Genomic DNA, 15293 nt, shown 5'->3' on the forward strand with positions numbered 1-15293 from the left:
GTATAAGATTTAGATACTAGCAGAACAAAAACAAATACATAGGAAACACTGAGAGAAGAAAAAGAGGGGAGGCTGGTTATAAATTCTCAGTGTGGGCGAGGAAGATTATTTTGATTCTTTCTGGGTGTATCTTGAAATCTTTGTTAAAGGACTCAACTATCCCAAGATAAAGGGGGATTAAAACTGATTTATATATAGGGGCAGTATTGACTGGGGAAAGAGGATTACCTTGAAGCTTATTTCTATATGAATATTAAAAAAATAGAAAAGAAAAAAAAAACCCACAGATAAATATATCAAAAAATTTCAAGTTAAAAGTTTATTATGGAATTTGTTGTACTGAACCTCTCATTGTGATGGTAAATAGGTTAAAATTATTTAAAAAATTAAAAGGAATGAGAGTGGGGGGACGAATTAAAAATAAAAGTTGTATCTATGAAGTATACAGGTTTTATGACAATACCGAGAGCTTAATATCTTCTTTCCCCCTTATATTGGGGTTTTACAGTTTTATGGGGACCCTGTCATGGTTGTCCTTTTTTTTTTTTTTTTTTTTTTGGTCGGAGGGAGCTGGCTTTCTGTGGGAGGAGCCTGCCACATGGTTTTTCAGTCAGTGTTGCTAGAGTTGAGTTCTCCTGTCCCCTATCAAGGGGCTGGGATTTTAGGACACCGGTTTTTCAGACTTTTGTTCTCTGGAGGTTTTTCATTTGTTTGTTTGTTTTTCCTCCTCTTTGCAACTTTTGGCAGTTCTTCAGAGGTTTAGAGGAAAGCAAACTGCACCCAGACCTCTGTCTCAGAGAGAAACCTCAGTCTGTTCCCCTCTGGGTGGTCCAGAGCATACAGACTCACCTCTGCCACCTCTACTGGCAGAGCATATCCCCAGCCACAGTCTCAGGGGTCGCAGGAGCTCCTGTTTGTTCTCGGGTGCTACTGTGAGCAGTATTAGTCCAGAGAGCTGGCTTCCGGTGGCTACCCTTGCCGCAGCTGTCTGGGCAAGTCCAGACTGCTGGAGGGGTCCCAACCAGAGATAGCCAGCTGAGATTTTCCCATCTGCTGGCTGGGGCTGGAAGTGTTCAGACTCTCACCAGTCTTAGAGAGAGCCTGCTAGAGCCTGCACAGACCTCTTTCAGGGGAGGGTGTGGAGCACGACTCAGACCCCAGTCTCGCAGCCTGCATGCAGAATGCAAAAGGTTGTGGTTCTAGAGAGTGCTGGCTGGCATCCACACCAGACTCTCTCACACGCACCACTACCCAGACACTCTCACACGCTTGGCGGCTTAAGGACCAAGGCCTGGATGCTTCACTACACTCTCTCTGGCATTGTGCCAATGGTGGCCGCCGTGGGTCTGTGGTCTTAAGCCCGTGACCCTAACCACCCAATTCCACCAATTTCCCCTTAAGATCTTTTGATCTTTTTGAGTGCTTTTAACCAGACTCCAAGTTAATGCTGGTCCCCAATCACAGGGCACTCTTGTATTGGGGTATTACTTTCCAATGGGTCACTTCTGGTGATTCCCTCCCCCTTTTGTTTATCTTCGGATGTCAGTCCAACATTCCCATTCTGCTTTACCTGTCCACTGGTGTCTTCTGCCCCCATAGATCCAGAAGTGTATAATCCTACATCTCAGGCTGATTTCATGGGTGTACAGAGTGTTCTGGTAGATAACCAGCTCACTTTAGGGGACCAGTTGAAAGAGCATCTCCCACTTCTTTGCCATCTTGCCCCCCTCCTCACGATCTGGTTTCAGTAAAGAGACAATTTTAAAAGCAACAAGAATAAAAGAAAACAGTTTTATACAAGGGAAACCCCATAAGACTTTCAGCTGACCTTTCATCAGAAACATTACAGCCCAGAGGAGAGTGGTATAATATATTTAACGTAATGGAGAGAAGGGAGAAAAAAAAAACAAAAACCTACAGCCATGACCACTCTATCCAGAAAAACTCTCATTTTATAATAAGAGAAATAAAAAGTTTCCCACAACAAAAGTTAAGAGTTCAATACCAGTAAAACAGCCTTACAAGAAACATTAAAGGCAATTATTTGTGTATGTGAGGGGGAAGCCATAATCAAAAGTAAGAAAATTGTGAAAGGAAAAAAATTCAGAGGTAAATACAAACATAATTAAAGTAGTAGGTTAATCAGTATGGAGATTAGAGCATGTAAGGGGTAAAAATCTACTGTATCTGTAAAAATTAATCAAGGGACTCATGAAATAAAAGGATGTATGACATGTACTTAAAATATGGGGGAGGAGAGCAAAAATTAGTGCTTCTAGAATGGGTTCAAACTTAAGCAACCATCAACTTAATATGGATTGCTATAGGAAGAAGATGTTATATATGAGCCTAGTAGTACCCACAAATCAAAAACATATAATAGATAGACAAAAAATAAGATAAAGGAATTCAATAACACTAAGAAGAGCCATCAAACCACAAAGGAAAAGGGCAAAAGCAGAGGAAAGGAACAGACAACTACAAAAACAACCATAAACAAGCAACAAAATTGTAATATGTACTTAACAATAATTATTTTAAATGCTTTAATCAAAATACATGGGTTGACTGAATGTTAAAAAAAAAAAAAAGCAAGACCCATCTACATAATGTCTACAAGAAACTCACTTGAAACCTTAAGACACATGCAAACTGAAAGTGAAGGAATGGAAAAACATTAACCATGCAAATGAAAGTGAAAAGAAAGCCTGGATAGCAATAGTTATACTGGACAAAATAGACTTAAAAAAAAAAAAGACTTTAGCAAGAAACCAGGAAAGACACTACATAATGATAAAGGAAACAGTCATTGTAAATATTTATTAACTCAACATAGGACCACGTAAATACATAAATCAACTATAAGAAGCATAAGGAAAGAAGTTGACAATAATCCAATAAGAATAGGGGACTTTCACACCCCACCTGCATCAATGGACAGATCATTCAGTCAGAAAATCAACAAGGAAACAGTGACTTTGAATGACACTTTGGACCAGATAAACCTAACAGATACATGTAGAACATTCCATCCAAAACTCTGGAATATTATTCTTTTCAAGTGTCCCTGGAACATTCTCCAGAATAGCTCACATGTTAGGCCACAAAACAAATCTCAATAAATTTAAAAAGTTTGAAATCATACCATGCATTTTTTTTCCAACTACAATAGTATGAAACTAGGAATCAATCACAATGAAAAATCTGGAAATAACACAAATACACAGAAGCAAAATAAACTGCTACTATACAGTGAGTGGGTCAACCAAGATATCAAACAAGAAGTCAAAAAATACATGAAGAAAAAGTGAAAGTACAATGGTACAAAATCTTTGGGATGCAGGAAAAGCTGTTCTAAGAGGGAAGATTGTAGCAATACAAGCCTACCTTAAGAAGAAAAGTCTCAAATAAACAATCTAAACTTACACTTAAAGGAACTAGAAAGAGAAGAACAAAGCCCAAAGCCAGTAGAAGGAAGTAAATAATAAAGATTAGAGCAAAAACAAGTTAAATAGAAACTAAACAACAACAACACAATAGAACAGATCAACAAAATGAGGAGCTGGTTCATTGAAAAGATCAACAAAATTTACTCAACAGCTGGACTCATCAAAAAAGAAAAGGGATAACTCAAATAAATAAAATGAGAAATGAAAGTAAATACCAACCAACACCACAGAAATACAATGAATTTTAGGAAAATACTATGAAAAATTACAAGCCAACATATTGGACAACCTAGCAGAAATGGATAAATTCCTAGAAACAATAGTTTTCCAAAATTGAATAAGAAAGAAATAGAAAATTTGAACAGACTGATTACTAGCAATGATATCAAATCAGTACTAAGAGAACTTCCAACAAACAAAAGTCTAGGACCAGATGGTTTCACAACTGAATCCTGCTATGCATTTAAAGAGGGGATGGGGTAACAAGGTGATGGGTACTAAGGAGAGCACATGTTGTGATGAGAACTGGGTATTATACACAACTAATGAATCATTGAACAATACATCAAAAACTAATGATGTACTATACAGTGGCTAACAGAACGTAATAAAAAAAGAGGAAAATTTAAAAAAATAAAGAGTTAATACCTATTCTTCCCAATCATCCTACAAGGAGAGACTTACCCTGATATTGAAACCAGATAAAGAAATTAGAAAAAATGAAACTACAGGACAGTATCTCTGATGTACACAGGTGCAAATATCCTCAAAAAATATTAGCAAACCAAATCCAACAATACATTAAAAAACAACTTATCACAATCAATGAGTTTATTCCAGTAATGAAGAATGGATATATATTTACAAATCAATCAATATATTACATTACATTATCATGAATAAAAGATAAAAATCATATCTTAAAAGGTGCATTAAAAAGCAAAGTACAACATCTATTCATGATAAAATCTCAAAACCAAAGTAGGTTTAGAGGAAACATACCTCAACATAATATGATACATGGGAAAAACCCACAGCTAACATCATACATGGTGAAAATCTAAGGGCTCTTACTCTACAATGAAGAATAAGATAAGGATGTCCACTCTCATGACTTTTATTCAACATCCTGGAGGTCCTACCAATCAGACAAGAAAAGGAAATAAAAGGCATCTATTTTGGTAAAGAAGAAGTAAAATTTTCACTATTTTCAAATTATATAACCCTATATATAGAAAAGACTAAAGACTCCACCAAAAATCTGCTAGAACTGATAAACGAATTCAGCAAACTCACAGAAAACAGAATTAATATACAGAAATCATTTGCATTTTACACATTAATAATGAAGTAGAAGGAAGAAAAAATTAGAAAACAACCCCCTTCACAATTGCATCAAAAATAATAAAATGCCTAAGAATGAACTAAACCAAGGAGGTAAAGTACCCTTCTAAATACTATATAGTATTCACTAAAGAATTTGAAAATGACACCAACAAATGGAAAGATATTCCAAGCTCATGTACTGGAAGAACCAATATTGTTAAAATGTAGTATGCAAATAAATCTACAAATTTAATGCAATCCTTATAAAAATACCAACAGAATTTTTCACAGAACTAGAAAAAAAATCCTAAAATTTGTATGGAACTGCAACAGACCCCAATAGCCAAAGCAATCTTGAGAACAAGAATAAAGATGGAGGTATACAATCGCAGATATCATATATGGTACAAAGCTTTAGTAATCAAAACAACATGATACTGGCAGAAACATAGATACATAGGTCAATGGAACAGATTAACAATGCTTATTCTTCCAATCCATTAGCATGACATGTGTTTCCATTTCTGTGTCTTCCTTAATTTCTTTCATAAGTGTTCTGTAGATTCTAGAGTATAGGTCCTTTACCTCTTTGGTTAGGTTTATTCCTAGGTGCCTTATGGGTTTTGGTGTTATTGTAAATGAAATTAATTCCTTAATTTCTCTTTCTTCTGTTACATTGTTAGTATATAGAAATGTGACTGATTTCTGCCCATTGATTTTGTATCCTGTCACATTGCTGAATTACCATATGAGATCTAGTAATTTGGGGGTGGAGTCTTTTGGGTTTTCCATGTAAAGTATCATGTCATCTGTGAAGAGAGAGAATTTGACTTCTTCTTGCCAATTTGAGGGCCTTTTATTTCTTTTCATTGTCTGATTGCTGAGGCTAAGAATTCTAGTACTATGTTGAACAAAGGAGGTGAGAGTGGGCATCCCTCTCGTGTTCCTAACCTTAGGGGAAAGCTCTCAGTTTTCCCCCATTGGGAATGATATTTGCTGTGAGCTTTTCATAGATGGCTTTTATGATCTTAAGATATATTCCCTCTATCCCTATACTTTGAAGAGTTTTAATCAGGAAAGGATGCTGTATTTTGTCAAATACATTCTCTGTCAATTGAGAGGATCATATGGTTCTTACCTCTTCTTTTATTTATGCAATTTATCACTTTGATTATTTGCAATTGTTGAACCACACTTACATCCCAAGAAAAAATTCCACCTGGTCATGGTGAATAATCCTTTTAACGGACTGTTGGATCTTACTGCCTAGGATCTTGTTGAGTATTTTAGCATCCATGTTCATCAGGGATATTGGTTTGTAATTCTTTTTGATAGGGTCTTTGTCTGGTTTTGGGATCAGGGTAGTGCTGGCCTCATAGGATGAGACTGGAAGTTCTCCTTCAATTTCAATTTTTTTTTTTTGAAACTGCTTCTGTAGAGTAGGTATTACTTCTTCTTCAAATATTTGGTAGAATTCCATTTGGAAGCCATCTGGCCTTGGACTCTTGGTTTTGGGGAGGTTTTTGATGACTCCTTCAATTTCCTTGCTGGTTATTAGTCTGTTGAGATTGTCTATTCTTGTTTCAGTTTAGTAGTTTATAAGTTTCCAGGAATGCATCCATTTCTTCCAGGTTGCTTAATTTGTTGACATATAGTTCCTGGTAAAAATCCCTTAATTTCTGTTTCTATTTACTTGGTATTAGTCATGATCTCTCCCCTTTCATTCATGATTTTATTGATTTGGGTCCTTTCTCTTTTGGATAAGTCTGGCCAGTGCTTTTCTGATCTTATTAATTCTTTCAAAAAACTAGCTTCCACTTTCATTGATCTGTTCTACTGTTTTTCTGGTTTCCATCTCTTTGATTTCCGTCCTAATCTTTATACTTTTACTTCTCCTGCTGAGTTTAAGCTTTATTTGTTATTCTTTCTCCAGGTCTTTTAAGTGTAAGTTTAGTTTGTGTATTTGGGATTTTCCTAATTTTTTGAGAGAGGCTTGGGTGGCTATGTATTTCCCTCTGAGGACTACCTTTGTAGTATCCCATAGATTTTGAACTGATGTGCTTTCATTCCCACTGGTTTAAGGCATTGTTCAAGTTTTTCTTTAATTTCTTGGTTGATCCATTCATTCTTTAGCAAGATGGTCTTTAACTTCCAAGTGTTTGAGCTCCTCCCAAATTTCTTCATGTGGTTGAGTTCCAGTTTCACAGCACTCTGGTCTGAAAATATGCAGGGAATAATCTCAGTCTTTTGGTGTCAGTTGAGACCTAATTTGTGACCCAGTATGTGATCTATTCTGGAGAAAGTTCCATGTGCATTCTAGAAGAATGTGTGTCCTCTTTTTTTAGGAGGCAATGTTCTGTATAGACATCTATGAAGTCCCTCTGGTCCAAAGTGTCATTCAAAGCTCTAGTTTCTTTGTTGATCTACTTAGACAACCTGTCCATTGCTGTGAGTGGAGTGTTGAGGTCTCCTACTATTAGTGTGTTCTTATCAATGTGTTTCTTTATTTTAGTTTTTAATTGGTTTATATAATTGACTCCTTCCATGTTGGGGGCAGATATTTACAGTTGTTGGATCTTCTTGTTGAATAGACCCTTTAAATATGATATAGTGTCCCTCTGCATCTCTTACTACAGTCTTTGGTTTAAAATCTAATTTGTCTGGCCATTCTAACCGGTGTAAGGTGGTATCTCAATGTGGTTTTGATTTGAATCTCCCTGATGGCTAGTGATGATGAACATTTTTTCATGTGTCTGGTAGCCATTTGTATGTCTTCATTGGAGAAGTGTCTGTTCATATCTTCTGCCCATTTTTTAATATGATCATCTGTTTTGTGTGTGTTGAGTTTGAGGAGTTCTTTATAGATCCTGGATATCAACCTTTTGTCTGTACTGTCATTTGCAAATATCTTCTCCCATTCCGTGGGTTGCCTCTTTGTTTTGTTGACTGTTTCTTTTGCTGTGCAGAAGCTTTTGATCTTGATGAAGTCCCAAAAGTTCATCTTTGCCTTTGTTTCCTTCGCCTTTGGAGACATATCTTGAAAGAAGTTGCTGTGACTGTGGTCCATATACACTATGGAGTATTATGCCTCCATCAGAAAGGACGAATACCCAACTTTGAGGATTGCTACCCCAGCTTTCTTTTGATGTCCATTAGTGTGGTAAATATTTCTCCATCCCCTTACTTTCAATCTGGAGGTGTCTTTAGGTTCAAAATGACTCTCTTGAAGACAGCCTATGGATAGATCCTGCTTTTTTATCCAGTCTGACACCCTGTGTCTTTCGGTTGGAACATTCAGCCCATTTACATTCAGAATAACTATTGAAAGATTTGAATTTAGTGTTGTATTGCCTGTAAAGTCCCTGTTTCTGTTGTAAAGTCTCTGTTTCTTTCTGGCCTAGGTGACTCTTGGGCTCTCTTTGTTTACAGGGTCTCCCTTACTATTTCTTGCAGGGCTGGCTTGGCGTTCACATATTCTTTCTATTTCTGCCTGTCCTGAAAGCTCTTTATTTGTCCATCCATTATGAATGACAGCCTGGTTGGGTAAAGTCTTCTTGCTTGCATGTTCTTCTCATTTAGTACCCTGAATATGTCTGCCAGCCCTTTTTGGCCTGTCAGGTCTCTGTGGACAGGTCTGATGTTATTCTGATGCTCCACCCTCCATGTGTAAGGAAACTCTTCTCCCTGGCTACTCTTAGGATAGTTTCTTTGGCTTTAAAATGTGACGTTCCACTATTATATTTCAGGGTATTGATCTATTTTTGTTGATTTTTGGAGGGATCCTCTCTGTCTCTTGGAGTTGAGTGCTTGTTTCCTTCCCCAGATTAGAGAATCTCTCAGCTATGATGCTCAAATATACCTTCTAGCTCTCGCTCTCTCTCTCTCTCTTTCCATACCCTTGGGGATCCCAATAATTCTGACATTGGAATGTTTCATGGCATAATTAATCCCTCTAAGCCTTTTTTCATGTGCTACCAGTAGCCTATCACTGTTTTCCTCAACTTAAATCCTTTCCATCAGCTTATTCTAGATCACTAATCTCTCTTCTGCCTCATGTACCCTGACTGTTAGAGGACCCAGTTTAGACTGCATCTCCTTCATAGCATTTTTAAGTTTGGCCTGATTAGATGTCATTTCTGCTCTTAGAGATTTTATATTATCACTAATACTTTTTTCATTTTTTAATATTTAATCATTACTTTTTAACATCTCAATTTAATTTTATTTTTTTCAGTTTTCCAAGATTCATTGTTTATGCACCACACCCAGTACTCCATGCAATATGCTCTTTTCAAATCTACTTATTGACTTTATGATTGCTATCCTGAATTCTAACTCTGATATCTTGCTTATATCCATATCCATTAGTTCTGTAGCAGAGGACATTGTCTCTGTTTCTTTTCTTGTTGAGAGTTCCTCCTCCCAGTCATTCTGTTGAGGGATGGTTGATTGAATGAGCAGAGTCCAAAATGTCAATCACGACCCAACCGCACCCTAGCAAAACCTGGTGTGGCCAGAAGCCACCATGAAAAACAAAGCCAAAATGAAACAAAATAATAAAATCTAATAATGTTTTTTAAAAATTTGAAAAGAGGGTAGGGGAATGGGGACTATAATCTCCCAGTGTGGACGAAACAGGGTGTTTCAGCTGTTCCTGGGTGTATTTTGGTCTGTTGTTAGAGAACACTGCATCTCAAAATTACAAGGAAGGTAAGAATTGTGTATATATAAAGATAAAATTGAATTCAGTGAAGAAGTGACTAAAATAAAGCATATCTATAAAAATATAGGTGTAAAAATACATGTTAAAAGGCGACTATGAAATATAAGTTGATATAATAAACATCTAGCTGAAATGAGGAGAAGTTTAAAAAACAGAGAAAAAGCATAAGAAATAAAAAAAGAAAAAAGGAGAATTTTATCTGAAAAATAAACAAGCCATGAGGCCATACCTAGAGCTCAATATACTGTTTTACCCTGGCATTGGAATTTTATAGGCTTGTGTGATCCATAAGATTGTCATCCACTTGTTCTTCCAGCCTATTTTCTGGGGGAAGGGCCTGCTGTGCTATTTCTCATGTAATCCTGCCTGGACAGAGCTGCCCAACCCTTGTCAGGGGATGGGCTCAGTAAATACTCATCCTTTCTGTGGCCTTTGTTCCCCAGAGACTTTTTTTGCCTTTTCAGAGGATCAGAGCAAAAATTGCCCAGCCAATCTCAGTCTTCCTTCTTTAATAAACCTTCCAGGACTAACAGTCTCCTCTTCTGTATGCACTGCCAAGGGCTGCAATCTCCTGAGTTGTGAACCCAGAGCAATTCTTTCAGAGGCAGTCCTAGGAGCCTGGGAGTGCCACTGGCAGTTGTGCCTAAAACTGTGAGCAACAGTGGACTTGAGCAAGCACCCAAAGCTCTTGAATCATGTCTGGGTGCCACCCTAATGTCCTTTCCAGGTCACTACCTCCCTGAAAGTTTTTGTCCAGTTGGGCACAGGTTCCAGATTTTTTCAGGCTCCTCAAGAAAGATCAATTATTAACTAGCCTGGCTCATGGTTTATGGTTATCAGAGCTGAGAGTTCCTTCCTGGGCTCTCTGACCATAACATGCTTCCTGACTCCATTGCTCAGGCATTCTACCCATTCAGGCACCCTATTTTCCTCTGTGGTTCCTCATATCCCAAGACCACAATGTCCTACCTAGAATTCTGTCTTTTCATTTCCAGATCCCCTTTCAGAGAGGGGTGTCTATCACTAGAGCAGATTTCTAAGGGTTCTGATTTTCTGCTCTGGTGTTATACCACTTTCCAGGAGCAAACTTATGGAGGTACTGTCTCACTTCTGTTTATCTTCTGATATCTCCCAGCAGATTAATGACTCCACATATCTTACCTTGCAAAAACAGTCTCTTTTATTTCCCATTTTTCCCCATAGTATATGAAGACAAAGTCAGGAATGAAGTGATAAATGCAAAAACAGTAGCTACAGTTTTATTTTAGAGCCTTATCTCATTTCACCATCACACTGGTTCATATCATTATGATGATAACCAAGACTGTTCTCTTTTTAATCATGAAGTCAACAGAATCCAGTAATCTGGATCTGGGTCAATGAAAATAATCAATAAGAGAGGCTCATTTCAAATGCTCTGCAGAACAAGCTTATGAAAAATGTTGATGGCATTTTGACAGTTAGTGCCTTAAAAGTGTAGATTACTTTGGGTAATATAGACTTATAACAATATTCGTTCTTCTGATATTTTACATTTCTTTTTCTTTTTTTACATTTCTTTGTGCCATATTCAGTTTTGTTCATCAGTGTTTTATAGCTTTCAGAGTACAGACTCTTCACTTCTTTGGTTAGGTTTATTCCTAGGTATCTTATGGTTTGTAATACAATTGTAAATGAGTTCAAAGCCTTTATTTCTCTTTCTGATGTTTCATTATTGGTGTATAGAAATTCAATAGATGATTGTACATTGATTTTCTATTCTTTACTGAACTTTACTGAACTTGTGTATCAGTTCTAGCAACTTTTTGGTGGAGTCTTTAGAGCTTTTTACAGAGTACCACGTCATCTGCAAATAGTGAAAACTCTACTTCTTCTTTGCTGGTTCGGATGGCTTTTATTTTTTTGTGTTGTCTAATGGCAGAATTTAGGACTTCCAGTACTATGTTAAATAACACTAGTGAGTATGGCCATCCCTGCCTTTTTCCTGACCATAGAGGAAAATCTCTCAGTCTTTCCACATTGAGGGTGATATTAGCTGTGGGTTTTTCATTTATGGCCTTTGTTATGTTGAGACATTCACTCTATTTCTTATTTGCTGTAGGTTTTTATCATGAATGGGTGTTGTACTTGTCAAATGCTTTTTTCTGCATCTATTAAAAGGATCATACAGTTCTTATATTTTCTTTTATTAATGTGTTGTATCGTGTTGATTGATTTGTGAATACTGAACCACCCTTTCAGACCAGGAATAAGTCACATTTGATTGTGGTGACCTCATGGAGACTGACATCTTGGAGTCATTGGAAGATCTAGGTTATAAAGGGTCCATTTTTGGAATATGGTGCTCTGTCTCTGGCAGTATCTTCTGGAATCAGTTCCCCTGAGTTTACCAAACTCTGTGTTTAGCTGGTGTCTGAATTAAGAGTGTTCTGTAAACTAGAGAAAAATGTGCAAACAACTAACAGCCTGAGTGAAGCTGAAGAATTCCAGCTAGGGGTGAGTGGGCTACTAGACAAGATGAACTGTCCATATCTATCATTAACATCTGCAGATGTGACCAAGTGCCTTTTCCCTCAGAAGAATTGCCTCCTTTTGCTTACATACCTCATCTCAGAACTAAAAGCTGCCAGAATACTTTGTGTGAATATTCCTCCAAAAAAGCTCAAGAAGGAGGCAATAGTGAGGTCTTTCAAGTGTTGAAAGGCATATGTATTGCTCTAGGAATGTCCAAACCTCCAGTTAATACAACTATATTCCAATTCTTCAGCGGGATTGAAAAAAAAAATTAAAGGAGACATAAGCAAAAGTTCCTTCCAACCATGTGGAAAAGACTTTATTGAAGACGTCAATGGGACCACCCACTGGGAAAAGATAGAAACAAGTAATGAAGCCATAGCCAATGAATATGAAGTTCAGAGAAAGTTGCTAATAAAACATTTGCATGTCGGTATCCAGTCTTTTGGATGGTCTGACAGAGCTTATAGAAAAATCAGTAAAGGTCTACCAGAGAAGACGCTCATTTTTTTCTCCTAAAAGTACTACTTTTGTTGCTCAACTTTTGGCTGCAAGACAAGACTTGTTGAAGATTTTAAGGACAATCAGTGGCTCTCTAAGAGAAAAGACTGCCTGTGCCATCAGTAAGGTATTGATGGGCAGGGAACCTGACAGAGGAGGTAGACCTCCACCTCTAGAGATGCCATCATGTTGGAAAAGGCAAGATGGCCCCCAGCAGCAAGTAGGAGTCTAAGGAGGAGGGATAGGTGGTTATAAGAATTCCTCATATGGAGATCAAGTATGTCATGAAAAAGGAGGAGAGAGACGGATGTGGTGGTTATGACCATGGTAGCCATGGGGGAAGAAAATGAAATAAGCATCAAAGAGTCTGGACAGGTGGAAGGAGTGGAGAAAGAGGTGGTTACCAAGATGGTTGTTATTGAGATTTGGGTTTCCAGCCAGGTGCCTATCATGGTGGCCACAGTGGTTATGGTGGCTTCCAAACATCTATATATGCAGAAAGTGTAAACCAGTGTGGTGGATGCCAGCAGGACAATAGATACCAAGATAGTGGGCACCATAATGATCAAGGCAGTAGTCATGGAGGGAGAGGTCGTCACAGAGGCCAAGGTGGATGTGGAGGCCAGGGAGGAGGTTGGGGAGGAATGTAGAGACAGAATTATCACCAAGGGGAACAATTTGAACAGTGCGTTCAGCATGGAGGTTATTACTATAATCATTCTGGATTTAGAGAGGAAAGAAATACAAATTGAGGCCACAGAACCTTACACTTTGCCAGAGCTCAAGTAATACAAACTTAGTTTCAGAATCCTGAGCCCAGCATCAATTTAGAATTAATGTGAGACCACAGGTGGAAAGCAGATTCTTGCTTGGCAGAAGTATTTGTAGGTCTTCACTCAATTCTGTTGTTGGGTTTACCTTTTTTTTTTTTTTTAAGGACTTACATAACACAGTTTGATAAACTTACTTAATTAATCAGTAGATTAATTCCACAGTCAGAATATGCATTTTTTAGGAAGAAATTACTTAAATAAGTAGTTTTCAAAAAGAAGTTTTGGAAATGAGGATTCACCTAGATTTATCTTTTTAGATTTACAACTAGGAAACTTCCTCAAACAATCCATTTATATATGTTTTCTTTAAAGTATTCTAATGCCTGTTTTCCAAGCACTGTTCTGCCCTGACTGGCTTTTTATTCAGAGAGATTATGCCACATTTGTTTCATGAGAGAGTTCAGGTCAGTTCTTATTAAATGAGCTTTTCTGCAGATAGCACATTCAGTAGCTTTGTCCTTTTAATGGGATACTGTATCATATGCTCGACTCTGAAAACCTTGAACATGGCCAAAATCCATAAGGATTCTAAAAGCAAAGTATTTCATGAACATACAGTACCTGTAGGCATTTATGTAGTATAACAACTCAAACTGACTTGTAGCCACTCAAAACAAATTCCTCCTTAAACCTTATCTTTACGTGAAATCTGTTAGAAGAAACAGCAAACTGAAATTTATTTTATTCATGAGTTGATGCCACTGGCTCAGCAAATACAAGTTAGTTTGCTTTGGCCAGAACACATTTTTTGTAATGGAAGAAATGTATTACCAAGTAAGAGGATGGATTTTTCCTTAGTTCAGGAGGCCCTTTATTATTGCTGGAAAAAAAAAAAAAAAGCCTGGCTGAGCTGATGTTTTACATTTACTTACTGAAATCTACATGAAGCTTCTTGGTGGGTTTTTGTATACATAAACACTGTCAAACTGTAAAAGAAAATAACTGGAAGTGTGTTTTGTGTGAAAGGTGAGCACTAAAGTATTTGTGTGTCCTCTATAAGTGAATGAGTGAATGAATGAATGAATATTTAGTAGAGTTCTCCTGTGAGGCCATCTAATCCTAGGTTGTTTTTTGTTGGGAGATTTTTTATTCAAATTCATTGCTGGTAATTGTTCTGTTCAAATTTTTCTATTTCTTTTCTATAAAAAATGATCCGGTTTCATTCTTCTGCATGTACTTGACCAGTTTCCCCAACACTATTTGTTGAGGAAACTGCCTTTTTTTTTAAGATTTTGTTTATTTATTTGATGGACAGAGATCACAAGTAGGCAGAGAGGCAGGCAGAGAGAGAGGAGGAGGAAGCAGGCTCCCTGCTAAGCAGAGAGCCTGATGTGGGGCTCAATCCCAGGGCCCTGCGATCACGACCTGAGCTGAAGGCAGAGACTTTAACCCACTGAGCCACCCAGGCGCCTGAGACTTTTTCCCATTAAATATTGTTTCTTGTTTTGTCAAAATTAATTGATGATATAACTGTGGGTTTCTTTCTGGGATTTTTAAAATTGTGTCCCATTGATCTATGTGTTTATTTTTTTGCCAGTACCATACTATTTTGATTACTACAGATTTGTAGTATAACTTGAAGTCTGGAATTGGGATGCCTCCAACTTTGCTTTGCCTTTTCAAGATTGCTTTGGCTATTTGAGGTCTGGCGGGAATGTAAACTTGTGCAACCACTGTGGAAAACAGTATCTAGGTTCCTCAAAAAGTTAAAAATAGTGGTACCCAACTACCCAAAAATTACACTACTGGGTATTTATCCAGAAATACAAAAGTACTAGTTCAAAAGGATACAGTCACCTCTATGTCTATTGTTGCATTATTTATAATACACAAATTATGAAAGTAGTTCAAATGTCCATTGATAGATGAATGAATAAAGAGGAAGATATATATAATGTGTCTATATAATATATTATATAATATATAATATATTATAATAACTAATAT

General features: G+C 37.2%; 1 pseudogene across 1 annotated transcript; it reads left to right on the plus strand.

The window, feature by feature from the left end:
- Window positions 1-1181: 1181 nt before the first annotated feature.
- LOC308350927 (protein FAM98A-like) lies at window positions 1182-13265 on the plus strand (annotated as a pseudogene). The gene is made up of 2 exons: window positions 1182-1344; window positions 11752-13265. The product of its transcript is annotated as a protein FAM98A-like (transcript).
- Window positions 13266-15293: the final 2028 nt, after the last annotated feature.

The sequence above is a fragment of the Martes martes genome, assembly GCF_963455335.1.
Source record: "Martes martes genome assembly, chromosome: 10".
NCBI classification, from domain to species: Eukaryota; Metazoa; Chordata; class Mammalia; order Carnivora; family Mustelidae; genus Martes; species Martes martes.